Source organism: Camellia sinensis, chromosome 5 (assembly GCF_055761805.1).
Source record: "Camellia sinensis isolate YWXY chromosome 5, ASM5576180v1, whole genome shotgun sequence".
Taxonomy (NCBI): Eukaryota; Viridiplantae; Streptophyta; class Magnoliopsida; order Ericales; family Theaceae; genus Camellia; species Camellia sinensis.
This window is the reverse complement of record NC_138965.1, coordinates 178,468,047-178,494,844: the sequence shown is the minus strand read 5'-3', so window position 1 is coordinate 178,494,844 and position 26,798 is coordinate 178,468,047. Positions and strand designations below refer to the sequence as shown.

Genomic DNA, 26,798 nt, shown 5'->3' with positions numbered 1-26,798 from the left:
TAAACTCATATTTGGTTAGATTAAATTAATAATGATAAATGTATTATAAATAGAATCATTTTCTACCATTTAAAGAGAATATTCATTTTATAAGAAAGTCAAAGGAATCTTTATTTCATTACATTCTCTCTCATTCTAATGAATCAAATAGAAAATTAGCGTTGCTTAAAAAATATTTGTTTATTCATTTAAAACAAGCAGTTGATCAAAAGCCTACTTACCGCTCCTTGAAGCGAATGCATTCATTTAAATTTTAAACCTTTTCCATAAACTAGTGTTGCTTAAAAATTTTAGATTAAAAATTTGTTTATTTGAAAAATGAATCAAATAATTGATGCCATGGTTAAAATTGATATATTTATTTCATGTAATTCATGTAGCCGGCCCTATTTGATAAGATTTAAAGTCTAATTTGATTTGGTTTGGTTTAAAGTTATAAAAAAGAAAAAAAAAGGTGAAATTTCGTTGTTCAACACGTACAGTGAGATCTCATTGTGTGAGTAAAATTTCGATTTTAAATTTTACAATGTCATATTTAATATTGATTTTATTCGAAAAATCTCAGAAAAAGATTGCAAATATATAAATATTTCAAAAAACGGACAAGTAAAATTAAAGTTTTCATATTTTAAAGTTCGAACATTAAAAAAGTAACAAATAAGTAATAAAGAAGTGTTTGCCATACTCAACATAAAGTTAAGTTTATACGACTCTAAAATTGGATTTATGACCTATTTAAAGATATATATAGATCATATTCGAGTTGTTAAATTTGGGAGATGAATCATTTTTCATATATATATATATATAGATTAACATTCATGTACAATTATATGGTTGGATGGACTGGTCATTAAAAAAAAATCTAACAAGATACTTTTCAATTTCAAAGAATATCCATACTATTATTATGATGGAATATCATATATATATATATAGCTTAACATTCATACACAATTATATGGTTGGATGGACTGGTCATTAAAAAAATCTCACAAGATCCTTTTCAATTTCAAAGAATATCCATACCACTATGATGATGGAATATCATATATAAAAATTCTGGAAGAATATCTATTTCTTCATCTACCAAAAATTTATGGTTTAGGAAGATGCATAGTTTTCAAACTAAATTTGTATCATTTTCAGTGATTTTAACGAGTAGGAAGTTAATAATATGTTGCCACCCACAGGTCAATTTTTGATTTCTTTAGGAATTGAACAACTAAAATTAATCCCATGATGATGATGCTTTTTGTATTACTTTTTTTTGATATATCTGTTGCGTTAATATGTTGCCACCCACATGTCAATTTTTGACTTCTTTAGCAATGGAACAACTAAAATTTAATCCCATGATGATGATGTTTTTTATATTACTCTTTTTGATATCTCTGTTGCGTTAATATGTTGCCACCCACATGCCAATTTTTGACTTCTTTAGCAATGGAACAAAACAACTAAAATTTAATCCCATCATGATGATGTTTTTTATATTACTCTTTTTGATATCTCTGTTGCGTTAATATGTTGCCCACCCACATGTCAATTTTTTACTTCTTTAAGAATTTAACAATTAAAATTTAATCCCATGACGATGATAGTTTTGGTATAATTCTTTTTGATATCTCTGTTACTTTATTAATTTTTCTCGTAAAAGTATCATTTTGTTTGGGGGAAAATGAATAAATAAAAGGCACACTACATTCGAAACATAAACAGGAACTTATAATATAATAGTCTTTTGCGTAGGAATAAGAGGACATATATCTAACCCCCTCATAATCGATGAACACTGAGAATGTCCTGTTACAATAAACCAAAAACAACAAATTTGTTATTCAAATTATAACCTTAACAAGTTATAACATGCTCTCCAACTTGTTCATTACTAGAAGGAAGCTTTTAATAAAACATTAAATCTCTTCATCCCAAAACTCCTCAACAGACTTATAAGGGCCTTGGTCGAATATGAACTAGAGTCCAAGATACCTTCTTCGTTGTGGAATTTGGTCGATCTTCTGAGACTCTTCGGGACTTAGCATCCAATCAAATATGTCAAGATTTTCTTTGATCCGCTCTTTGTTCAAGCTCTTCACAAGTACGCTATTGCAATCCCGGATTTTACCCTTGTTGTATAGTGATCCGGACATGTGTCCGTGGATGTTGGTAGTTGATCATTATCTTGTTTACATCCTTTCTTACTTTGTATTTGAGTTATAGGATGTGTTGGGCAGGTTTGTTACAGGTTGGTTGAGTTTAGAAACCAAAACTAGTTGCCCAGATTTTGACTGTCCGCTCGAGCGGGGGTTTTGACGCTCGAGCGGGGGATTGGCCGCTCGAGCGGGAGGTTGTGAGTGACGCTCGAGCGGGGCTTCGAGCGCTCGAGCGGGGACCTATTGTGTCGAGATGCTGGGAGAGTGCATCCGGCGCTCGAGCTGAAGTTTGGCCGCTCGAGCGGGAGTCTGTGAGTGCCGCTCGAACGGGGGTTTGGACGCTCGAGCGGGGCGACTGGGTTTAAGTTCCGAGTTTTGACTTTTCAAATCACTTTTTCACTTTCTCTTCTCTCTCCTACTTTTCTAAAAACACCATTGTTGAGCCTCTCACTCTAGGACTCTACCTTCTCTCTAGGTTTTGATCTAGTAGGAGTGATTTGCTCATCTTTGGCCTTTACAAAAAAGTTGTTGATCGTCGAGGACTATATTTTGATCCGAACTTTTCGATTTTTGGAGCACGTTGAGTTTTGCCATCTTCTCCCTTGGGGCTCCGGATTTGAGGTAGGGATATCCTACTCCTCTCTATGGATTTTGTCTTTAAATTTTAGTATTTTGAGATGTTGGGGTTGGTTTGGTAATTTTGTGAAAGTTTGGGGCTTTTGTGTAATTTTACAAAAGTTAGGGTTTTATTTATAATAAACCTAGATGCATGTTTGGCATAGAGAAATGGAATAAATGTTATCATTGATGAAAATGGGACCTTAAGGGTTATAATGTTAATTATGGAAAATGCCCTAATTACATTGTTTGATTAATTGGGTTAATTAATCGTGAGAAATGAGGTTATGAAATAAGAATGTTGAGATTGGGAATGTATGGAGTTAAAGGGTGTAGTTGAATTATTTATCACTCACCGAAATCAAATGTTGATTGAATATCCATTGGTGCATTTATTTTCTGTTTAGAAATAACTGCTTTGGGCTATCGGTGGAGGATAGTCGTGATGGTTGTAGACAATGCATGATGATTAGGTAAACGAAAACTAATCAATGGAATGTGTCATGGAATTTGACGGTTGACAAAATACATTAACTGTATGTATTGAATGATGGTATATAGAACCAATGTGTTTGTATACGTTATGTGTAGAGGAGGAGATGGGGGATGTACTCCGCGGTTTAGGGGAAGATGGGGGATGTACCTCTAAACCAGATAGTGTCGGGAGAAGATGGGGGATGAACTCCGTAGATACAGCTCATATGCTTGTCTAGAGAAATGAAGATAGAGCTCATATGCTTATCTTTGAGAAGTGTAGATACAGCTCATATGCTTGTTTAGAGAAGTGAAGATAGGGCTAATATGCTTATCTTTGTGAAATGTGGATGTAGCTTATATGCTTATCTGTGAATGTGGGATATAGTTCTTATACATATCTGTTGTGATGGTGATAGAGCTAATATGCGTATCTATTGAAAAAGAGAAAATGAAAAGTAACTTGGACTCATAAGTCGTTTAACTGAAGTGTGGTTTATGTGGATGTATCAGTATTGGCCATCTATCAATTGCTAATCTTTTAGTCATTGTTCATGGTTGGTTTAGTGTATTTCTACTGGGCTGTGGCTCACCCTATATGGGAATATCATTTTCAGGTGCAGGTAGCATGCCACCTCCATGGTCATAGCTTGGGAGGCTAGATGCGAGCAGATTTTTGCTGTTTAGTTTCTTTTGATGTATTACATGTATATTCAAGCCAAGGGCTTAATGTATAGATGAGTTAGCTCTCTTTTGTTGTAACCAAGTGTTAACTTGGAAAGCTGTAAGCCCGTAGGGCACTTTGCTTTTGTTGTTAACATGTAATACTTTTGTAATGAAACTCTGATTAATAGAAGAATGTGGATATTTTGTATGTCAATGAATGTCTTAATTGATGGTTAAATGTTATTATTTTGAGGGCGTTACAACTTGGTATCAGAGCGTACCGGGTTCGAATACTTTGGGTACGTGGGAAGTGATTAGTATCACAATGGGTTTGTCTCGCTTGGTAGAGACTTAGATGTAGTGTCATATGCTATGTGTTTAATTGATAACATGCTTATGTGTTTATTTGGGTATGGGATTTAATTTCTAGGATGTTAATTGGATCCTTGGGTTTCTGGGAGTCTCGTTGGAAAGGCACTTGATCAATGCCGTTTCTGACCGGAACTCTAGTAACGCCTCGGGACTATCATTATCCGGAAACGAAATTCGTAAATGCTTATGTGTTTATGTGCTTACGTGGAGTGAATTACAGTTGTCCATGCATTAGGACGTGACTGTTTAGTTTCGGCACATTTATGAATGTGCTAACGTTCAGTGCTACTTTTATTAGGACGTCAGGACGAGGAAGAGGTGCTAGGCGTGGTAGACCTGCGAGGCAGGAAGTACCTTTATCGAATGAGATTCCGGCTGTGCAGGAGGGAGTTGGCCAGGCCAATGTGGCCGAGCCAGCGGGTCAGCAGGCCATGGGTGCCTTAGCCAGAGAGATAGCAGGAGCTTTGGGTATTCTTAGAGCTGGGAATCAGGCAGCTGAGGCAGGGCCTTCGTTCTTGAAGAGGGAGTTTTTCCGGTCTAACCCGGATGAGTTTATTGGTGATCCGAAGGAGCCGCTGAAGGCTGATGAGTGGCTAGAGCAAATGAGTAAGACGTTCGAGATGCTTGGCATCGAGGACGGAGCACTGAAAGTGACCTTGGCATCCTTCCAGCTGAAGGGAGATGCGGGTCAATGGTGGAAGTACGAGAAGGCTCGTGTTGGGGGTACATGGGAGGCGTTTGTAAATGCTTTTCAGGAGAGGTTTTTGTCTGCAGCAGCTAGGGAGAAGCTAAGGGATCAGTTTAGCCGGCTTAAACAGCAGGGCTTGTCAGTGGCCGAGTTTGAGGCTACTTTTACCAGTCTGTCTAAGTTTGCACCTGAACTGGTGGCGTCCGAGGAACGCTGTTGCTATGAGTTTGAGCGGAAGTTGAGGCGGGGCCTCAAGTTGAGAGTTGGTGGGTCTTACATCCGAGAGTATAGACACCTGGTAGATGATGCTGCTCATATGGAAATTATGATGCAGGAAGAGGAGGAAGAGCAGAGGGGCTCCAAGAGGGGCCAGGATGGCCAGGGTGATGGCAAGAGACAGAGGGGTTATAACCCTCAGCAGCCTCAGGGTGCAGTTTCTAGATCGATCTTTCCAGTGCCGAGTGCAGGCTCCGGGAGAGGTGGTCAGGGGGATTTCACCTGTTACAAGTGTGGCCAGCTGGGTCACAAGGTTTCGGTTTGCCCGTAGAAGGGAGGGGGTCAGTGGGCTACTTCTTCTTCAGCTAGACCTCAGGGCCAGAGTCAGGGCAGGGGCCAGTCCTTGTCTTGTTATCAGTGTGGTCAGCCTGGGCACCTGAAGAGGTTTTGCCCGCAGTTGAGTGCCACTTCGGGAGCGTCTGGTTCCAGGCAGACGTAGAGTTTTCAGCCAGCTCAGTCTGTGCAGGCCTCGAGGGCCAACCCGGGGGCTTCGTCGTCCCAGTCAGTACAGCAGTCGTATGCTCCTAGAGGTGAGCAGGGGGATCAGGGGCCCACAGGGCGCGTGTATGCTGTTACCGCGCAGGATTTAGTACCGGCTCCATTGGTAGTGAGAGGTACTTTTCTGTTTTGCAACTCGGTTGTTAGTGTGTTGATTGACACGGGTGCATCTCATTCTTTTGTATCTGCTGCATTTGCATCTGTTTTGGAATTGGAGTTAGCACAGTTAGCATCTCCTATTTGTGTAGTGTCACCTCTTGGGGGTGAACTGATCTTGAAACAAGGTGTTAGAGGTTGTGATATAGAGGTCGCCGACCATAGGCTTCCTTTTCCATTTGTTGTCATGCCCATGAAGGGCTTTGATGTTATTTTGGGTATGGACTGGCTATCGTCATACCGGGCTGTTATCGATTGCTACCGCCAGAGGGTCACATTATGTACCTTGAGCGGGGAGTGGTTCTATTTCTTGGGAGACCGGGTTGGTAGCGTTTTGCCACCGGGGTATGATTCGCGAGGGCGAAGTGAGCTTAGTGGTCTACTTGCTAGCTTTGAGAGTGGTGAGAGTGGTGAGACCCAGCTTGTATTGCCGAGGGTGGTTTGTGAGTATTCGGATGTCTTTCCCGAAGACCTTGTTAGTTTGCCACCTCACCAAGAGATAGAGTTCTCCATTGATCTAGTGCCCGGCACAGCGCCGATTTCTATGGCACCTTACCGTTTTGCTCCAGCAGAGTTGGTCGAGTTGAAAGTTCAGCTCCAGGAATTACTAGATAAAGGTTTTGTTCGCCCTAGTGTTTCACCGTGGGGAGCACCGGCTCTCTTTGCTAAAAAGAAAGATGGTGCCTTGAGATTGTGTATAGACTACCAGAAGTTGAATCGGGCTACGGTCAAGAATAAGTACCCTATGCCCCATATAGATGATTTGTTTGACCAGTTGAAGGGTTCCCGTTGTTTCTCTAAGATAGACTTGAGATCGGGTTACCACCAGTTGAGGGTCAGGGAGGAGGATATTCCTAAGACGGCATTCCGAACGCGGTATGGCCATTATGAGTTTCTGGTGATGCCATTTGGGCTTACCAATGCACCGGCAGTCTTTATGGACTTGATGAACCGGATCTTCCGGGAATTCTTAGATCGATTTGTGGTCGTTTTCATGGACGACATTCTTATCTATTCGCCTTCAGAGGAGGAGCACGAGGAACACTTGAGAGTGGTGCTTGAGTTGCTTAGAGCCCATAGGCTGTATGCCAAGTTTGGGAAGTGTGAGTTCTGGCTAGGAGAGGTGAAATTCTTAGGCCACGTGGTATCCGGGGAAGGAGTGTCTGTTGATACATCCAAGGTAGAGGCAGTGCAGGATTGGGCACAGCCTAAGAGTGTGTTTGAGATCCGCAGTTTTCTGGGATTAGCTGGGTATTACCGTCGGTTTGTGAAGGATTTCTCCAGGCTAGTTTCACCATTGACTAGATTGACGCAGAAAGGGATCAAGTTTGTGTGGAGTGAGACTTGTGAAAAGTCGTTCCAAGAGCTGAAGGGTAGATTGACCACCGCTCCGGTTTTGATTATTCTGGAGAGAGGGTTGGGTTATGCGGTTTATTGTGATGCCTCGCGAGAGGGTTTGGGTTGTGTGTTAATGCAAGAAGGGAAAGTGGTAGCTTATGGCTCACATCAGTTAAAAATTCACGAGAAGAATTACCCCACACACGACCTAGAGTTAGCAGCAGTGATCTTTGCCTTGAAGATTTGGAGGCACTACCTTTATGGTGAGAAGTTCGAGGTGTTCTCGGACCACAAGAGTTTGAAGTATCTGTTTACACAGAGAGACTTGAATTTGAGGCAGAGGAGATGGATGGAGTTCATTGAGGACTACGACTTTGAGTTGCATTATCACCCGGGAAAGGCCAATGTTGTGGCCGATGCCCTTAGTAGGAAATCCATTAGTGATGTAGCTTGTATTGCCATCCGAGAATGGGAGATGTTGGGAGCTCTTGGCGAGTTTGATTTGCTACTGGGCGAATCTGTTGAGGCTGCGGCCTTGTTTTCCGTTGTCGCGTAGCCTACACTTGTGACTAGAGTGTTAGAGGCACAGAGAGGTGACCTTGAGGTAGAATCCCTCCGAGAGAAAATCTCAGGTGGGAAGGTTGAGAAGGGTTTGACGGTGTATCCCGACCTGAGTGTGAGATACCGAGACCGTTTGTTTGTGCCGGAGTCTTGCCGAGAGGAAGTACTCCGAGAGTTTCACCATTCACGTCTTGCGGTGCATCCGGGAGGCACTAAGATGTATCGGGATTTGGGTCGCCAGTTTTGGTGGCGGGGTATGAAGAGAGATGTGGCCGTTTTCGTATCGAAGTGCCTTACTTGCTAGCAAGTGAAGGCCGAGCATCAGAGGCCAACAGGTTTGTTGCAACCCTTGCCTATTGCCGAGTGGAAGTGGGAGCATGTCACTATGGACTTCGTTGTAGGCCTTCCGAGGACTCAGAGGGTAGTGACGCCATTTGGGTGGTTGTAGACCGGTTGACTAAGTCGGCGCACTTCATTCCTATGCGCGTGAGAGATTCGGTAGACCATCTTGCCGACTTGTATATTCGGGACATAGTGAGATTGCACGGGGTCCCAGTGACGATCGTCTCAGATAGAGATCCTCGTTTTACTGCTAGGTTGTGGCAGAGTTTGCAAAGTGCCTTGGGCACTAAGTTGACCTTTAGTACAGCTTATCATCCGCAGACTGACGGGCAGTCCGAGCGTACTATTCAGATCCTTGAGGATATGCTTCGGGGTTGTGTTCTTGACTTTAGTGGGACGTGAGAGAGGCACTTACCATTGGTGGAGTTTGCCTACAACAATAGCTTTCAGTCTAGTATCGGTATGGCACCGTTTGAGGCCTTGTATGGCCGACCGTGTAGGTCTCCAGTTTGTTGGGCCGAAGTGGCTGATACACCTTTATTGGGTCCAGAGTTGGTTAGGGAGACGACGGAGAAAGTTGAACTTATCCGTAGGAGGCTTGTTACAGCCCAGAATCGTCAGAAATCTTATGCTGACCGTAGGAGGAGGCCTTTGGCGTTTGAGGTAGGTGATCATGTTTTCTTGAAAATATTACCTAGGCGAGGTTTGATGAGGTTCGGGAAGAGTGGGAAGTTATCCCCTCGGTTTATTGGCCCTTTTGAGATCCTTGAGAGGATTGGGGAAGTCGCTTACCGTTTGGCTTTACCGCCGCAGTTGTCTGGGGTGCATGACGTCTTTCATGTTAGTATGCTTCGGAAGTATGAGCCGGATCCATCGCATGTATTAGATTGGACCGACTTAGAGGTAGATGAGGATGCCTCGTATGAGGAGAGACCAGTTCGGGTCTTGGATAGACGGGATCAAGTCCTGCGTGGCAAGACCATCCCTTTAGTGAAGGTTTTGTGGAAACATCACGGAGTGGAGGAGGCCACTTGGGAACGTGAGTTGGAGGTCCGCGAGAAATATCCGGACTTGTTTGTTGTTGTATAATCTTGTATTTACATTTTGGACTATTGTTAAACTTAAGAGCTTTTGTATATGTCTTAAGTTGTGAAACATTGAAAATGTTTTGATTTATTGAAAGTATGTTTTGGAACTTACCTCATATGGAAGTTGAAAGTAACATTATATATGTTGAAATATATTGTTGAAATTAGAAAGGAAATGCGTAATGTTGATGCATGTTGAAAGTACATATGTTGTTTACATATTGTGAAATGCCTCTTGATAAGAGATGGGATGACCGGTATTGGGTCGAGTTTTTGAATGTTAAAATGTAGCATTGTTAAAAATGGAGAAAAACCTGTTTTTGAAAACTTGTGCTTAATTTCGGGGACGAAATTCTTTAAGGGGGGGAGGTTATAGCAATCCAGGATTTTACCCTTGTTGTATAGTGATCCGGACATGTGTCCGTGGATGTTGGTAGTTGATCATTATCTTGTTTACATCCTTTCTTACTTTGTATTTGAGTTATAGGATGTGTTGGGCAGGTTTGTTACAGGTTGGTTGAGTTTAGAAACCAAAACTAGTTGCTCAGATTTTGACTGTCCGCTCGAGCGGGGGTTTTGACGCTCGAGCGGGGAATACACCCATCCAGTATTTCCTGTGCAGAGTTGGACGCTCGAGCGGGGGATTGACCGCTCGAGCGGGAGGTTGTGAGTGACGCTCAAGCGGGGCTTCGAGCGCTCGAGCGGGGACCTATTGTGTCGAGATGCTGGGAGAGTGCATCCGGCGCTCGAGCGGGAGTTTGGCCGCTCGAGCGGGAGTCTGTGAGTGCCGCTCGAGCGGGGGTTTGGACGCTCGAGCGGGGCGACTGGGTTTAAGTTCTAAGTTTTGACTTTTCAAATCACTTTTTCACTTTCTCTTCTCTCTCCTACTTTTCTAAAAACACCATTGTTGAGCCTCTCACTCTAGGACTCTACCTTCTCTCTAGGTTTTGATCTAGTAGGAGTGATTTGCTCATCTTTGGCCTTTACAAAAAAGTTGTTGATCGTCGAGGGCTATATTTTGATCCGAACTTTTCGAGTTTTGGAGCACGTTGAGTTTTGTCATCTTCTCCCTTGGGGATCCGGATTTGAGGTAGAGATATCCTACTCCTCTCTATGGATTTTGTCTTTAAATTTTAGTATTTTGAGATGTTGGGGTTGGTTTGGTAATTTTGTGAAAGTTTGGGGCTTTTGTGTAATTTTATAAAAGTTGGGGTTTTATTTATAATAAACCTAGATGCATGTTTGGCATAGAGAAATGGAATAAATGTTGTATCATTGATGAAAATGGGACCTTAAGGGTTGTAATGTTAATTATGGAAAATGCCCTAATTACATTGTTTGATTAATTGGGTTAATTAATCGTGAGAAATGAGGTTATGAAATAGGAATGTTGAGATTGGGAATGTATGGGGTTAAAGGGTGTAGTTGAATTATTTATCACTCACCGAAATGAAATGTTGATTGAATATCCATTGGTGCATTTATTTTCTGTTTAGAAATAACTGCTTTGGGCTATCGGTGGAGGATAGTCGTGATGGTTGTAGACAATGCATGATGATTAGGTAAACGAAAACTAATCAATGGAATGTGTCATGGAATTTGACGGTTGACAAAATACATTAACTGTATGTATTGAATGATGGTATATAGAACCAATGTGTTTGTATACGTTATGTGTAGAGGAGGAGATGGGGGATGTACTCCGCGGTTTAGGGGAAGATGGGGGATGTACCTCTAAACCAGATAGTGTCGGGAGAAGATGGGGGATGAACTCCGTAGATACAGCTCATATGCTTGTCTAGAGAAATGAAGATAGAGCTCATATGCTTATCTTTGAGAAGTGTAGATACAGCTCATATGCTTGTTTAGAGAAGTGAAGATAGGGCTAATATGCTTATCTTTGTGAAATGTGGATGTAGCTTATATGCTTATCTGTGAATGTGGGATATAGTTCTTATACATATCTGTTGTGATGGTGATAGAGCTAATATGCGTATCTATTGAAAAAGAGAAAATGAAAAGTAACTTGGACTCATAAGTCGTTTAACTGAAGTGTGGTTTATGTGGATGTATCAGTATTGGCCATCTATCAATTGCTAATCTTTTAGTCATTGTTCATGGTTGGTTTAGTGTATTTCTACTGGGCTGTGGCTCACCCGATATGGGAATATCATTTTCAGGTGCAGGTAGCATGCCACCTCTAAGGTCATAGCTTGGGAGGCTAGATGCGAGCAGATTTTTGCTGTTTAGTTTCTTTTGATGTATTACATGTATATTCAAGCCAAGGGCTTAATGTATAGATGAGTTAGCATTCTTTTGTTGTAACCAAGTGTTAACTTGGAAAGCTGTAAGCCCGTAGGGCACTTTGCTTTTGTTGTTAACATGTAATACTTTTGTAATGAAACTCTGATTAATAGAAGAATGTGGATATTTTGTATGTCAATGAATGTCTTAATTGATGGTTTAATGTTATTATTTTGAGGGCGTTACATACGCTCTCTCCTTGCTCATAAACCCATCTCAAGCAAACCTATCAATGTAGCAACATTTAGATAATATGAAGACTCATACTCTAAATAGAATAGACTTGACAGAAGAATTTGTTGTAGATTATTCTAATTTGGACTTCATAACTCATATTTTGTTTTGTTTAATAAAACTCAAATCAATGAAGGTGATCTCACTAAAATTGTCACCTATGATCTCATGGTTTAGTATTATGCACCAATAAGTCCTGGAGCTCTATTCTTTGTACCGTTTTACCCCTGTTTTGTTTCCCCTATTTTTGCCACATTTTCTGTTTGTTTTTTGCCATCAAAATACAGTGATGTTAGTTTGGGTTTGGATTTTCAGTCCATATCTCTTTCTCTCTCTCTTTCTAGAAAATACCACCACTGTTGCCATGACCATGGCCATCCACCCACCACCACCACCACCACCGTCGTCACTAACCACCACCACCTTCGCTAGCCACTACCACCACCATCATTCACCAACCATATCCACCGTCGCCGATCTATACTTCACTAGCTCTGATTCACCTTCACTGTTTACTAACCACCTTCGCCATCGTCGATTTACACTATGCCATCGCCAAATACTCCATCCTATATCTACATTGATCTAGTTGTTTATACTGTGAAATCAACTTCAAACGACTACAAGTAACATTGATTTTCCAAATCGCGCCTCTCTCTCCCTCCCTCCCTCTCTCTCTCTTTATTTCTCTCAAAATCTGTTGCAAACAAGGTTTTAATATATCAGTGATAAATTTATCACTGATATATGTCTTTCAATCTTGTGTTGATTTGTTACGATGAAGATGAGATTTTCTTTTTGTAATTTTTTAACAATCAGTCAATGAGAAATTTATCAATGAATGTGTCTATCAATGATAAATTTATCATTGAATATGTCTTCGAATCTTTGTGTTGATTTGTGACGATGATGACGAGAATTTTTTTTTATAATTTTTTAATAAACAGTCAGTGAGAAATTTATGTAAATGTGTCTATCGGTGATAAATTTATCACTGAATATGTCTTTGAATCTTTGTGTTGATTTGTGACGATGATGATGAGATTTTCTTTTTATAATTTTTTAACAAACAATCAGTGAGAAATTTATCAGTGAATATGTTTATTAGTGATAAATTTGACATTAATATGTATTTGAATGTTGTGTTGATTTGTGACAATGATGACGAGATTTTTTTTTGTAATTTTTTAACAAACAGTCAATGATAAATTTATCACTAAATATGCCTTTGAATCTTGTGTTGATTTGTGACGATGATGATGAGATTTTGTAATTTTTAACAAGCAGACAGTGGTTAAATTTATCACTGAATGTATCAATCATAAATTTTTTTACTAGATTTGTCTTTGATTCTTTATGTTAATCTGCGAATGTGAAGAATTATTTTCTGGTAAGGATTCCTCATCTCTCTCCTTCATTTTCTTCATCCTTATTCTTCTTTTTTTCTCTTGTTGCCACCTTGTTTGAGGAGGTACTGGCGGTACTGACATGGTGGAGATGGAAAATGGCCACACAAAAAAATATTGTCAAAGTTTGGAGGTCAGTAATGACTGCCGGCAGTCAAAGATGAAGGCCAGGAGTCATCGAAGGTCGATGATGGTCGCCGACAATCAGAAATGGTCTTCGGTGGTCGGTTAAGAGAGAGAGATTCGAACAGTTGTGACAGAGAGAGAGAGAGAGTAGAACGGTTAACTGATTTCTTTGTTTAGACTAAATGTCAAGGGTAAAATGGGAAGATGTGCTAAATCTTTTTGAGTCAGTACCTCATAGGAATTAAGTCCGGTCCAAAGGATCTTCCCGTAACTTCCCCTAGAATTTTAGTGAGTGTGCCCAATAGGACTTGTGATAGGTGGAGTTCTAATTGGATTGAAATTCGAGTCAATTGTTATTACCTGGTCACCTATAGATATTGGTTATAAGCTTGTGTAACCTTTCACACATGGAAAGAGTGGTAAACATATCCTCTCGTTTTGTTTGCTATTGTCATTGCAATAATTTCTTACATGTGGTATTAGCGCCCAAGGTATTTGACTAAAAATAAAAATAAATTACAAATAGTTCTTAATAGTGTTGAACTTAATTCTTATAAAGTCCTATTGAAAATAAGTCCTAATAAAATCATTGCTAAAAATAATTTTTTGTGACGATTTTTTGCACATGTCGCTAAATATTGACAATTAGTAAGTTTTTTTCTCACGATTTTTATAAATTGTCATTAAAACTTATAATTAGTGACTTTTTCTATGACAAATTTATTAAACTGTCCTTGAAAGTTAAAAATTAGTGACTTTTTTATGATGATTTTTTAAACTGTTGCTAAAACTTATAATTAGTGACATTTCTTGTGACAAAATTTTTAAACTGTTACATGAAAATTAATAATTAGTGACATTTTTTAATAGTGTTTGATGAAAAATGTCATTAATTATCATAGAACCTATTGGACAAAAAATCTACATACTAAGACCTACACGTAAGTCTCCTAAACATAAAATGTTACCTGAGCAACAGTCTTGCCTTTAGCATCAGCAATCACTTTGAGTGTCTCACAATCTATGACTTGGTTGGTTCCCCACCTTGTTCCTCTAGCACCTAAAGGTGAGTATGTTGTAACATGGATACCCTTTTTCTCGCAGAATTCCCTTAACTTCTTTTGCTGCCAAACTGGGTTCACCTCCACCTTCATTATTCAATTCGCAATGCAATAATACATATTAACATACTAGTATGATTTTAAAAAATCACATGTTTTTATTTATTTATTTTTATTACAAGAAATGACATTAATTAACCCCAAAATATAGGATCGATATTTGAAATGGAATTACAAATAAATAAATGAAAAATAGACACTAACAAATCAAAGAATCATCTCAAATGAAAGTAGATAAATTGGAGAAAACATGAGAGTTCTGCAAAACACTTGAGAAATTTTTTTATACTGGAGGCAATTTGAAATATTCTCAAAATGATAATTCTTTTTCTAAAGTGACATGACCAACTGTAGGGTGATTGAATTCAAGCTAGTTTCTTAGAAGAGAAGAAGTTATTTTTGGTTGGACAATTGGTGTGGAAGTCGAATTTTTAAAGATGAATTTCCAAGACTCTATAGCTAGTTAACAGAGAATGAGGGATCTCTTAATGTTGTGTTCGTTTGAGGGATTTGGAAAGGGAAAGGGAAAATATGCGTGAAAATAGGTGAAATGTAGGTATATTTTATTCATATTTTACTTACCTTTTCCCTTGCCCTTTCCCTTTCCAAATTCCTTTTCAAATTATTTCCCAAATCCCTCAACAAAACACAGCTTAAATGGTTCCATGATAAAAGGGGGAATTCTTATGATTGGGGTTTGTCTTCCAGAAGGAGTTTATTTGCTTGGGAAGAAAAGGAGGTGACCAGGCACTATAACTTTTTAACTGTTATACCACAGATTAGATTGGGTCAAGTTGACAGTTTAAGCTGGAAGGCTTCACCATCAGGTGTGAATACAACGTCTCCTCTGCATATAGTTGGTGTGATTCTACTCATGGCCTGTGCGTACCAAATACCGTACTAGATGAAACTGGATCGGAGCTCCACACTTGATTAGACTATCTAGGAATTGAGGCCCTGCAGTAAGGAGCACCGTCAGAGCTGCCCAACCCGGGTTGGTCGGATAACCCCTTCGGCGTGGGAATGAGTAATCGGAGAAGAAGCAAAGTGCTCTCTAAGGCCCCGTTTGTTTTGGGGTAAGAGAGGAGGATTGGGATTAGAATAGCTATGGGCCCCATTTAATGTGCTGTTTGTTTACAGAGTTGAGGAAGGAACTAATAAACCGAAGGGCTTAAGATAGGCTTTGCAGATGGGATTCAGATGGGCCTCTATGACTTGGTATTAGAAAAATAGTTCGGCGGACTAGAAATTTTTTTTTTTTTAATTTTTAATTTTTTTTTACATGTCGGACATTTTTTTTTGAACATTAATGTTTAATTTTTTTTGTATTTTTTGTTAAGTAAAAATCATTATTTTATTTATTTATTTTTTCTGAAATTTTTATTTTATTTTTATTTTTTTAAAATTTTTTACATGTTGGCCATTTTTTTAAAAACATTAATGTTTAATGTTTTTGTATTTTTTTTATGTGTTTTATTATTTTATATAAAAATAATTTAACAATCCCTACACTAACATCTATCATCAAAACAAACATAATTTTACTTAATCCTCTCACTATCAATCCCCTCACTAACAATCCCTTCACTAGCAATCCCCTCCATTCTATCTCTGAAAACAAACGGGGCTTAAGTGTAGACAGTTAAGTTTTAGTGGGTAGGGTTTAGCTTAGATCAGTTACCTTTAATGTGAAGTCAGTGTAGTTTATATTGAACTCCTTGGTTGTTGCCCAAGATGGTTTCATGGAGATTTGGTGCTGCCAAGTTTCCCTTTAGCATTGCCCTAGGTCGGGAACCATCTGATAGTTGTCATGGGGTGCCTATATTCATAGTAGTCATGCTGATAACAAACCACATTCTTTTGATTAACTGTTTCTGTGATTCTAGATGTAGGGGACCAGCTGAGGTGGTCATTTGCACATGCATATACTCACAGCTTCCACGTTTCTTTGGTGTGTTCCTCTGGCTCGGCATTGTTGTGTCTCAGCTTGGCCCTCTATGGGATTACTTGTAGCGATGGGCCTGCCCAGTATGATATCTTTGTGTGGGCTCGGCCCATCTTTGGATTCTATCTAAAGGTTAGGTCCTGCGGTTCGACCCAGACCAGTATCGTGGCTGGACTGACCTTTCCACCACAGGTTGGACCCAAGTGCTTGAGGACTTGTTGATGATGTAATTGGGCTGAACTGACTGGCCCACTTGCTTATCTTGCTTCTCAGGTCTTGAGTCTAATGGATTGGCCCGGTCCAAGGCTTTGATCCAACCCGTTTCACATTTAGCCCCTTCATGGCCCAATTAAAATTATTACTGATTTGTTGTGGAAAAATGTAACTCCTCCAAAAGTTAAGTTATGGATTGGTTAGCTTGGAAAGGGAGATTGAAAACTTATGTTTTTCTGCATCACATTGGTGTATTAGGTGGAAATGCAAACACTTTGTGTGTTTTCTGTAAGACTGAGTCTGAAGATTTGAACCACATGATGCTGATGTGCTAACCTATTTGGCGAGTATGGTCAGCAATTTTAAATTGGTAGGGCATCCAATGGGCTATGCCTAGCTCAGTGAAAGGAATATTGCATTGGTGGTCTGGACATAGATGGGAAAACAAAATTTTGAAAGGAAGATATGGAAGAGCAATCCCACTTGTATTTTTTTGGTCAATAAGGAAAGTAAGGAATAAATGTGTTTTCAATGGTTGCCATCCTGATATGGAGGAATTGTGTGAACTTGTGAAAACAAGGATTGCTTTCTGGGTAAAATTCAACACTGAAGGGGTGTTTTATTCAGTTAACGATTTCATTTCAAATCTGAATCAAATAAGGCTATGCACATAAAGGAGTTGCTAAATCTGGTGCGGATAAGGAGTTTACTGAGCTGGTGTTGTCTGTAGCAGGTTGGTTTCCTAAGCTTGGAATCCTATGGCTGCTGTTGTTGGGGAAAAGAAATGATAAGGGCTTGGATGACTTGGGAGTGCACAAGTATATGTCGCAGGAACTCGAGTGGAGCTTATGTAGATGTTGGGAACTTGTAGTGGGGGATAAAGGGGGTGAATTAATGCTTGTGTTCTTTGTTACTTTTGTTTCCTCTGTTTTTTCTTTTTGTTTGTTTTTTTTTTTTTCCAGTTTCAGTTGGTCTCTCTCCAACTTGTTGGCGTGGTGCTTGCCGATGATTCGGCTTGTTTCTTGGTGTCATCCTAGTTGGGATTATTTAAGTTTTGCTGTGATGCTCTTTACACTCGCATCTCTTTATTGTTGTGCATCATTGTTCTCTTTGTACTCTAACATTTTCATCAATAAAATTTCTTTTTGCTGATAAAAAAGAAAAGAAAAAGAAGCTAGTTTCTTAGAGCCAAAGTAGAGGTGATTAAACATCAAAGATGTTGCTTCACAACCAGAGAATAACTTTTTTATTAATGTTGTATTCAGCAGCTGCAAAGATAATTGATGTTAGAAGTGTGGCTGTGAATGTTGTGTTGCCAACTTGGCAACGTTATCTTTTCTGTTCGGATTTCTTGTTATCTTTGTTACTCTCTCTCTCTCTCTCTCTCTCTCTCTCTTCCTTTGTAATGTTTAATTATTTTTGATAAAATTTTACTTTCTTTTTGACGATCCAAAAAATAAATAATACGGCTGCAAAGATAAAACTTCTAAAACATAGCAAAAATTTTGGTAGCATATTTAAAGAGATGAATTAAGAAGTTGGATCTATATCATAATCTGATGGACTTCATCTGTCAAAAATAGAACACTCACTTGATTGACAACTGGAAGGATCTTTGATGTGAGAAGTAACTGTTAAATCTTCTTGCAAGAGAAGTTGCTAACTCTTATATGCTTGGCGAGGCTGAGTTTATGACACTCCTCCATAGCATCCCAAACAACCTTGAATTCTATGGGAAGAAGGTCCTTATTACTGAAAGTCGCCTCGTAGCCCCCGAACTTCAAGCTGATTAGAAAGTGAATGAGATATAGATCTAAATACTCCAGTCCAAGTCTCCTAAAATACATGTAATAAAACAGAATCAAAATCAAGTAGTATGTATAACTTTGTTAATTATTAGTATATGAATGAAAATTATCTATCTTGCTGCAAAGTATTTTGCAGTGCTGGGAGGACACAGTCAGGGTGTGCATCGGAGCACCAAACCTTTGATGTGATGAAAAGCTCAGTGCGAGATTGAATGAGGCCGAGCAATAGAGCTTGTGCTATGGCTTCACCAAGGGTCTGCTCTGACTGGTAAACTGCAGCAGCATCAAAGTGCCTATACCCAAGTTTTGGTGCATTCAGAATAGATTATTTCATGGTTTTTGATGCACCAAAAGGCCAAGCAGCCGTTCCGAAGCCTACTACTGGAATTGTCGCATTAGTTGAACCAAGTCGAACCGCTGGAATGCTTCCCATTTTCTATTGTTCTTGGTTGATTAATAATATCACACAATGAAATCTTGTTCATAGACCAATATATAGAATCATTATCAGCATGGGAGTTGTCAGGGAGGGAAAACCTCAATCAGGCCTCAAGGAAAATGTCAATAAGAGTTTTTTTTTTTTTTTTTGTTATTTAAATTTTTTATTGACTTTATGAAACTTTTCGATGCAATCTATTTTCAGGTGTAAATTACTTGGGACTTACTTGGGACCAGTAGGGGAGCCACGTAAGGACCACGGGGTCACGTGCCCCTGGATTTTGTGATTTTTTTTTAACAAATATAAACAAAATATTTTAAATAAAAAGAATTACAAAAATATTATTAGAGTAAAATGTCAATGACATTTTAAAAATTATGAAAATAAAAATGGTTGTTTTGATTGAAAATGAAGAGACTACTATAAACCATATTATCTATGAAAATTTTAAATGTAACGGTGAGGTCATTTTTATTAACATGCAAGTATAAGTAATTTCACTATAAAGATATGAAATTTATTGGATTGTTAGTTACATTTGACATGTGAGGTTCACTTTCTATGTATTTATTTACTATTAGTTGGTGATATTGCATGCTAATGATGACGTGATATTACCATTTTATTATTTATTTTTATTCTTACTTATTTGAATTACACACATATCGTCTGTGTCACCTGCTAGTACTGTTATTAAGTGAAGGCATTAGATTTGGTGTTCAAGTCAAGTCCCATTTTTAATTTTTTTTTTTTAAAAATAGATGAGAGGAATGAGAATTGCATGGGACCTTGGGTTTATTAAATTTTATTATTATTATTACTTAATTGATACACAATCTCGTTTTCATATTCTTTTTTGGGTGAATAAACTTTTTCATATTTTGATGCAAATGGGAGCAATAACTGCATATATTGATGCAGTATGAAGTTGGGAGCAATAACTGTTGGATATCACCCCATGCGAGGGGTGATTCCCTTTACAAGTGATGTGCACAAGCTTCCCAACTTACAAAGGTGATTCTCCATGAGCTAGCTTGCCAACCTACAAGGGTGATTCTCCATGAGCTGCAGCATGTTGCCAACCAACATGGACGACCACCAAAAGGAGAAGAAATGATCTGGCCATATGATGGAATAGCTGGCCATGTGCAAGGCTAGCCTCTCCACCTCCATCTATAATGTTTATAAATAGAGAGGCTAAGGGGAGAGTTGATAGAGCGAACAATTATCAGAGTGTGTTTCTATTGTAATTCTTCCATTTCTCTCCATATAGTAAATCCGCTACCTGTGGACGTAGGCGACTTGCCGAACCACGTTAAAACTCTTGTGTTATTGCTTGGTTGTGTTTCCTGGTGTGCCCTCGATCCCCAACAATTGGTATCAGAGCCCGGGTAGTGAAAAATTGAATTTTTTCCGAAAGTGCCCAGATTTCAAAGTGACTAAAATCCACTTTTGAGCATACCGAGAGGAAGCCCTTGAGAAGAGGAGTTCAGAACAGCAAAGCCCAACCCTAGAAGAGCACGCACGCGCTCTCATGCGCCCTCTGAAGACGGAGAGTGAAGTCCACTCTTGTCACGCGCCGTTAACATAGTTGGCGCGTCAGTATAGTCGCCCACACATGCCTGACGCGCGGCTGAAGGAGGAAAGAGAGTCATTCTGCGCGTGATAGTGACATCATCAACATGCCACTGCCAGGTCACTGCTAGGTCACGGCCACGTCAACCGGATTGCTACGTCAACTAACACGTCATCCGCCACGTCAGCACATGAAGGTTTGATCCCGTGTTGCGCGGCTAAGGTGCAGCCTCAGGAGAAAGGATCCAGTGCTTCGCGGCTAAGGTGTAGCAGCGTATCTGAACCGTCCAAACTGTTTTGGCTTGATCTGAAAAATAATTGATGTTAGAAGTGTGGCTGTGAATGTTGTGTTGCCAACTTGGCAACGTTATCTTTTCTGTTGGGATTTCTTGTTATCTTTGTTACTCTCTCTCTCTCTCTCTCTCTCTCTCTCTCTCTTCCTTTGTAATGTTTAATTATTTTTAATAAAATTTTACTTTCTTTTTGACGATCCAAAAAATAAATAATACGGCTGCAAAGATAAAACTTCTAAAACATAGCAAAAATTTTGGTAGCATATTTAAAGAGATGAATTAAGAAGTTGGATCTATATCATAATCTGATGGACTTCATCTGTCAAAAATAGAACACTCACTTGATTGACAACTGGAAGGATCTTTGATGTGAGAAGTAACTGTTAAATCTTCTTGCAAGAGAAGTTGCTAACTCTTATATGCTTGGCGAGGCTGATTTTATGACACTCCTCCATAGCATCCCAAACAACCTTGAATTCTATGGGAAGAAGGTCCTTATTACTGAAAGTCGCCTCGTAGCCCCCGAACTTCTAGCTGATTAGAAAGTGAATGAGATATAGATCTAAATACTCCAGTCCAAGTCTCCTAAAATACATGTAATAAAACAGAATCAAAATCAAGTAGTATGTATAACTTTGTTAATTATTAGTATATGAATGAAAATTATCTATCTTGCTGCAAAGTATTTTGCAGTTCTGGGAGGACACGGTCATGGTGTGCATCGGAGCACCAATGCTTTGATGTGATGAAAAGCTCAGTGCGAGATTGAATGAGGCCGAGCAATAGAGCTTGTGCTATGGCTTCACCAAGGGTCTGCTCTGACTGGTAAACTGCAGCAGCATCAAAGTGCCTATACCCAAGTTTTGGTGCATTCAGAATAGATTATTTCATGGTTTCTGATGCACCAAAAGGCCAAGCAGCCGTTCCGAAGCCTACTACTGGAATTGTCGCATTAGTTGAACCAAGTCGAACCGCTGGAATGCTTCCCATTTTCTATTGTTCTTGATTGATTAATAATATCACACAATGAAATCTTGTTCATAGACTAATATATAGAATCATTATCAGCATGGGAGTTGTCAGGGAGGGAAAACCTCAATCAGGCCTCAAGGAAAATGTCAATAAGAGTTTTTTTTTTTTTTGTTATTTAAATTTTTTATTGACTTTATAAAACTTTTCGATGCAATCTATTTTCAGGTGTAAATTACTTGGGACTTACTTGGGACCAGTGGCGGAGCCACGTAAGGACCACGGGGTCACGTGCCCCTGGATTTTGTGATTTTTTTTTAACAAATATAAACAAAATATTTTAAATAAAAAGAATTACAAAAATATTATTAGAGTAAAATGTCAATGACATTTTAAAAATTATGAAAATAAAAATGGTTGTTTTGATTGAAAATGAAGAGACTACTATAAACCATATTATCTATGAAAAATTTAAATGTAACGGTGAGGTCATTTTTATTAACATGCAAGTATAAGTAATTTCACTATAAAGATATGAAATTTATTGGATTGTTAGTTACATTTGACATGTGAGGTTCACTTTCTATGTATTTATTTACTATTAGTTGGAGATATCGCATGCTAATGATGACGTGATATTACCATTTTATTATTTATTTTTATTCTTACTTATTTGAATTACACACATATCGTCTGTGTCACCCGCTAGTACTATTATTAAGTGAAGGCATTAGATTTGGTGTTCAAGTCAAGTCTCATTTTTAATTTTTTTTTTTTAAATAGATGAGAGGAATGAGAATTGCATGGGACCTTGGGTTTATTAAATTTTATTATTATTATTACTTAACTGGTACACAATCTCGTTTTCGTATTCTTTTTTGGGTGAATAAACTTTTTCATATTTTGATGCAAATGGGAGCAATAACTACATATATTGATGCTGTATGAAGTTGGGAGCAATAACTGTTGGATATCACCCCATGCGAGGGGTGATTCCCTTTACAAGTGATGTGCACAAGCTTGCCAACTTACAAAGGTGATTCTCCATGAGCTGCAGCATGTTGCCAACCAACATGGACGACCACCAAAAGGAGAAGAAATGATCTGGCCATATGATGGAATAGCTGGCCATATGCAAGGCTAGCCTCTCCACCTCCATCTATAATATTTACAAATAGAGAGGCTAAGGGGAGAGTTGATAGAGCGAACAATTATCAGAGTGTGTTTCTATTGTAATTCTTCCATTTCTCTTCATATAGTAAATCCGCTGCCTGTAGACGTAGGCGACTTGCGGAACCACGTTAAAACTCTTGTGTTATTGCTTGGTTGTGTTTCCTGGTGTGCCCTCGATCCCCAACAATTGGTATCAGAGCCCGGGTAGTGAAAAATTGAATTTTTTCCGAAAGTGCCAAGATTTCAAAGTGACTAAAATCCACTTTTGAGCATACCGAGAGGAAGCCCTTGAGAAGAGGAGTCCAGAACAGCAAAGCCCAGCCCTAGAAGAGCACGCACGCGCTTTCATGCGCCCTCTGAAGACGGAGAGTGAAGCCCACTCTTGTCACGCGCCGTTAACATAGTTGGCGCGTCAGTATAGTCGCCCACACATGCCTGACGCGCGGCTGAAGAATGAAGGAGAGTCATTCTACGCGTGATAGTGACATCATCAACATGCCACTGCCAGGTCACTGCTAGGTCACCGCCACGTCAGCACGTGAAGGTTTGATCCCGTGTTGCGCGGCTAAGGTGCAACCTCAGGAGAAAGGATCCAGTGCTTCGCGGCTAAGGTGTAGCAGCGTATCTAAACCGTCCAAATTGTTTTGGCTTGATCTGAAAGATAATTGATGTTAGAAGTGTGGCTGTGAATGTTGTGTTGCCAACTTGGCAACGTTATCTTTTCTGTTGGGATTTCTTGTTATCTTTGTTACTCTCTCTCTCTCTCTCTCTCTCTCTCTCTCTCTCTCTTCCTTTGTAATGTTTAATTATTTTTAATAAAATTTTACTTTCTTTTTGACGATCCAAAAAATAAATAATACGACTGCAAAGATAAAACTTCTAAAACATAGCAAAAATTTTGGTAGCATATTTAAAGAGATGAAATAAGAAGTTGGATCTATATCATAATCTGATGGACTTCATCTATCAAAAATAGAACACTCACTTGATTGACAACTGGAAGGATCTTTGATGTGAGAAGTAACTGTTGAATCTTCTTGCAAGAGAAGTTGCTAACTCTTATATGCTTGGCGAGGCTGAGTTTATGACACTCCTCCATAGCATCCCAAACAACCTTGAATTCTGTGGGAAGAAGGTCCTTATTACTGAAAGTCGCCTCGTAGCCCCCGAACTTCAAGCTGATTAGAAAGTGAATGAGATATAGATCTAAATACTCCAGTCCAAGTCTCCTAAAATACATGTAATAAAACAGAATCAAAATCAAGTAGTATGTATAACTTTGTTAATTATTAGTATATGAATGAAAATTATCTATCTTGCTGCAAAGTATTTTGCAGTGCTGGGAGGACACGGTCAGGGTGTGCATCGGAGCACCAAACCTTTGATGTGATGAAAAGCTCAGTGCGAGATTGAATGAGGCCGAGCAATAGAGCTTGTGCTATGGCTTCACCAAGGGTCTGCTCTGACTAGTAAACTGCAGCAGCATCAAAGTGCCTATACCCAAGTTTTGGTGCATTCAGAATAGATTATTTCATGGTTTTTGATGCACCAAAAGGCCAAGCAGCCGTTCCGAAGCCTACTACTGGAATTGTCGCATTAGTTGAACCAAGTCGAACCGCTGGAATGCTTCCCATTTTCTATTGTTCTTGGTTGATTAATAATATCACACAATGAAATCTTGTTCATAGACCAATATATAGAATCATTATCAGCATGGGAGTTGTCAGGGAGGGAAAACCTCAATCAGGCCTCAAGGAAAATGTCAATAAGAGTTTTTTTTTTTTTTTGTTATTTAAATTTTTTATTGACTTTATGAAACTTTTCGATGCAATCTATTTTCAGGTGTAAATTACTTGGGACTTACTTGGGACCAGTGGCGGAGCCACGTAAGGACCACGGGGTCACGTGCCCCTGGATTTTGTGATTTTTTTTTTAACAAATATTAACAAAATATTTTAAATAAAAAGAATTACAAAAATATTATTAGAGTAAAATGTCAATGACATTTTAAAAATTATGAAAATAAAAATGGTTGTTTTGATTGAAAATGAAGAGACTACTATAAACCATATTATCTATGAAAAATTTAAATGTAACGGTGAGGTCATTTTTATTAACATGCAAATATAAGTAATTTCACTATAAAGATATGAAATTTATTGGATTGTTAGTTACATTTGACATGTGAGGTTCATTTTCTATGTATTTATTTACTATTAGTTGGTGATATCGCATGCTAATGATGACGTGATATTACCATTTTATTATTTATTTTTATTCTTACTTATTTGAATTACACACATATCGTCTGTGTCACCCGCTAGTACTATTATTAAGTGAAGGCATTAGATTTGGTGTTCAAGTCAAGTCTCATTTTTAATTTTTTTTTTAAATAGATTAGAGGAATGAGAATTGCATGGGACCTTGGGTTTATTAAATTTTATTATTATTATTACTTAATTGATACACAATCTCGTTTTCATATTCTTTTTTGGGTGAATAAACTTTTTCATATTTTGATGCAAATGGGAGCAATAACTGCATATATTGATGCAGTATGAAGTTGGGAGCAATAACTGTTGGATATCACCCCATGCGAGGGGTGATTCCCTTTACAAGTGATGTGCACAAGCTTGCCAACTTACAAAGGTGATTCTCCATGAGCTAGCTTGCCAACCTACAAAGGTGATTCTCCATGAGCTGCAGCATGTTGCCAACCAACATGGACGACCACCAAAAGAAGAAGAAATGATCTGGCCATATGATGGAATAGCTGGCCATGTGCAAGGCTAGCCTCTCTACCTCCATCTATAATGTTTATAAATAGAGAGGCTAAGGGGAGAGTTGATAGAGCGAACAATTATCAGAGTGTGTTTCTATTGTAATTCTTTTATTTCTCTCCATATAGTAAATCCGCTGCCTCTGGACGTAGGCGACTTGCCGAACCACGTTAAAACTCTTGTGTTATTGCTTGGTTGTGTTTCCTGGTGTGCCCTCGATCCCCAACAATTGGTATCAGAGCCCGGGTAGTGAAAAATTGAATTTTTTCCGAAAGTGCCCAGATTTCAAAGTGACTAAAATCCACTTTTGAGCATACCGAGAGGAAGCCCTTGAGAGGAGGAGTTCAGAACAGCAAAGCCCAGCCCTAGAAGAGCACGCACGCGCTCTCATGCGCCCTCTGAAGACGGAGAGTGAAGCCCACTCTTGTCACGCGCCGTTAACATAGTTGGCGCGTCAGTATAGTCGCCCACACATGCCTGACGCGCGGCTGAAGGAGGAAGGAGAGTCATTCTGCGCGTGATAGTGACATCATCAACATGCCACTGCCAGGTCACTGCTAGGTCACCGCCACGTCAACCGGATTGCTACGTCAGCTAACACGTCATCCGCCACGTCAGCACGTGAATGTTTGATCCCGTGTTGCACGGGTAAGGTGCAGCCTCAGGAGAAAGGATCCATTGCTTCGCAGCTAAGTTGTAGCGTATCTGAACCGTCCAATCTGTTTTGGCTTGATCTGAGTCATTCGGAGTCCGTTTCTGACGATCCAATAGTACTTTCTGACTATTTGGAGTATTCCAGACACATCTGTACGGTCAGTTTTTTGAATTGGAGTTTCTAAAAAAAAATAGTCTAAATGGTAGAATCTACAGAGAGGAGATTAGCCGAATCTACAAGCAATCTCGCGGCTACAAACAACTCTAGGTATTGGACCCCGGTGTCCCATGCTAAGTTCGAGATAGAAAAGTTTGATGGAAGCAGCAACTTTAGCATGTGGAGATGCGAAGTTAAAGATATGCTTATCCAGATGAACCTGCACTTCACTCTGGGAGACAAACCAGATGACCTGGACGGGATAGAATCGAAGAAAGTGAATCTCCTGGCCTGCAGTTCCATCCGACTTTGCGTTGCAAAAAATGAGAAGTATGCCTTCGCAGAATATGATATTGCGAAGGAGCTTT

The 26,798-nt window shown here is 39.2% G+C and overlaps 3 pseudogenes; all 3 read right to left on the bottom strand.

Moving 5' to 3' along the window:
- Positions 1-1,794: 1,794 nt before the first annotated feature.
- LOC114322031 (7-acetyl-epi-neemfruitin B aldo-keto reductase-like) lies at positions 1,795-18,823 on the bottom strand (annotated as a pseudogene).
- A 2,167-nt stretch (positions 18,824-20,990) lies between these two features.
- On the bottom strand, positions 20,991-21,687 carry LOC114322032 (7-acetyl-epi-neemfruitin B aldo-keto reductase pseudogene; annotated as a pseudogene).
- A 2,089-nt stretch (positions 21,688-23,776) lies between these two features.
- On the bottom strand, positions 23,777-24,473 carry LOC145791890 (7-acetyl-epi-neemfruitin B aldo-keto reductase pseudogene; annotated as a pseudogene).
- Positions 24,474-26,798: the final 2,325 nt, after the last annotated feature.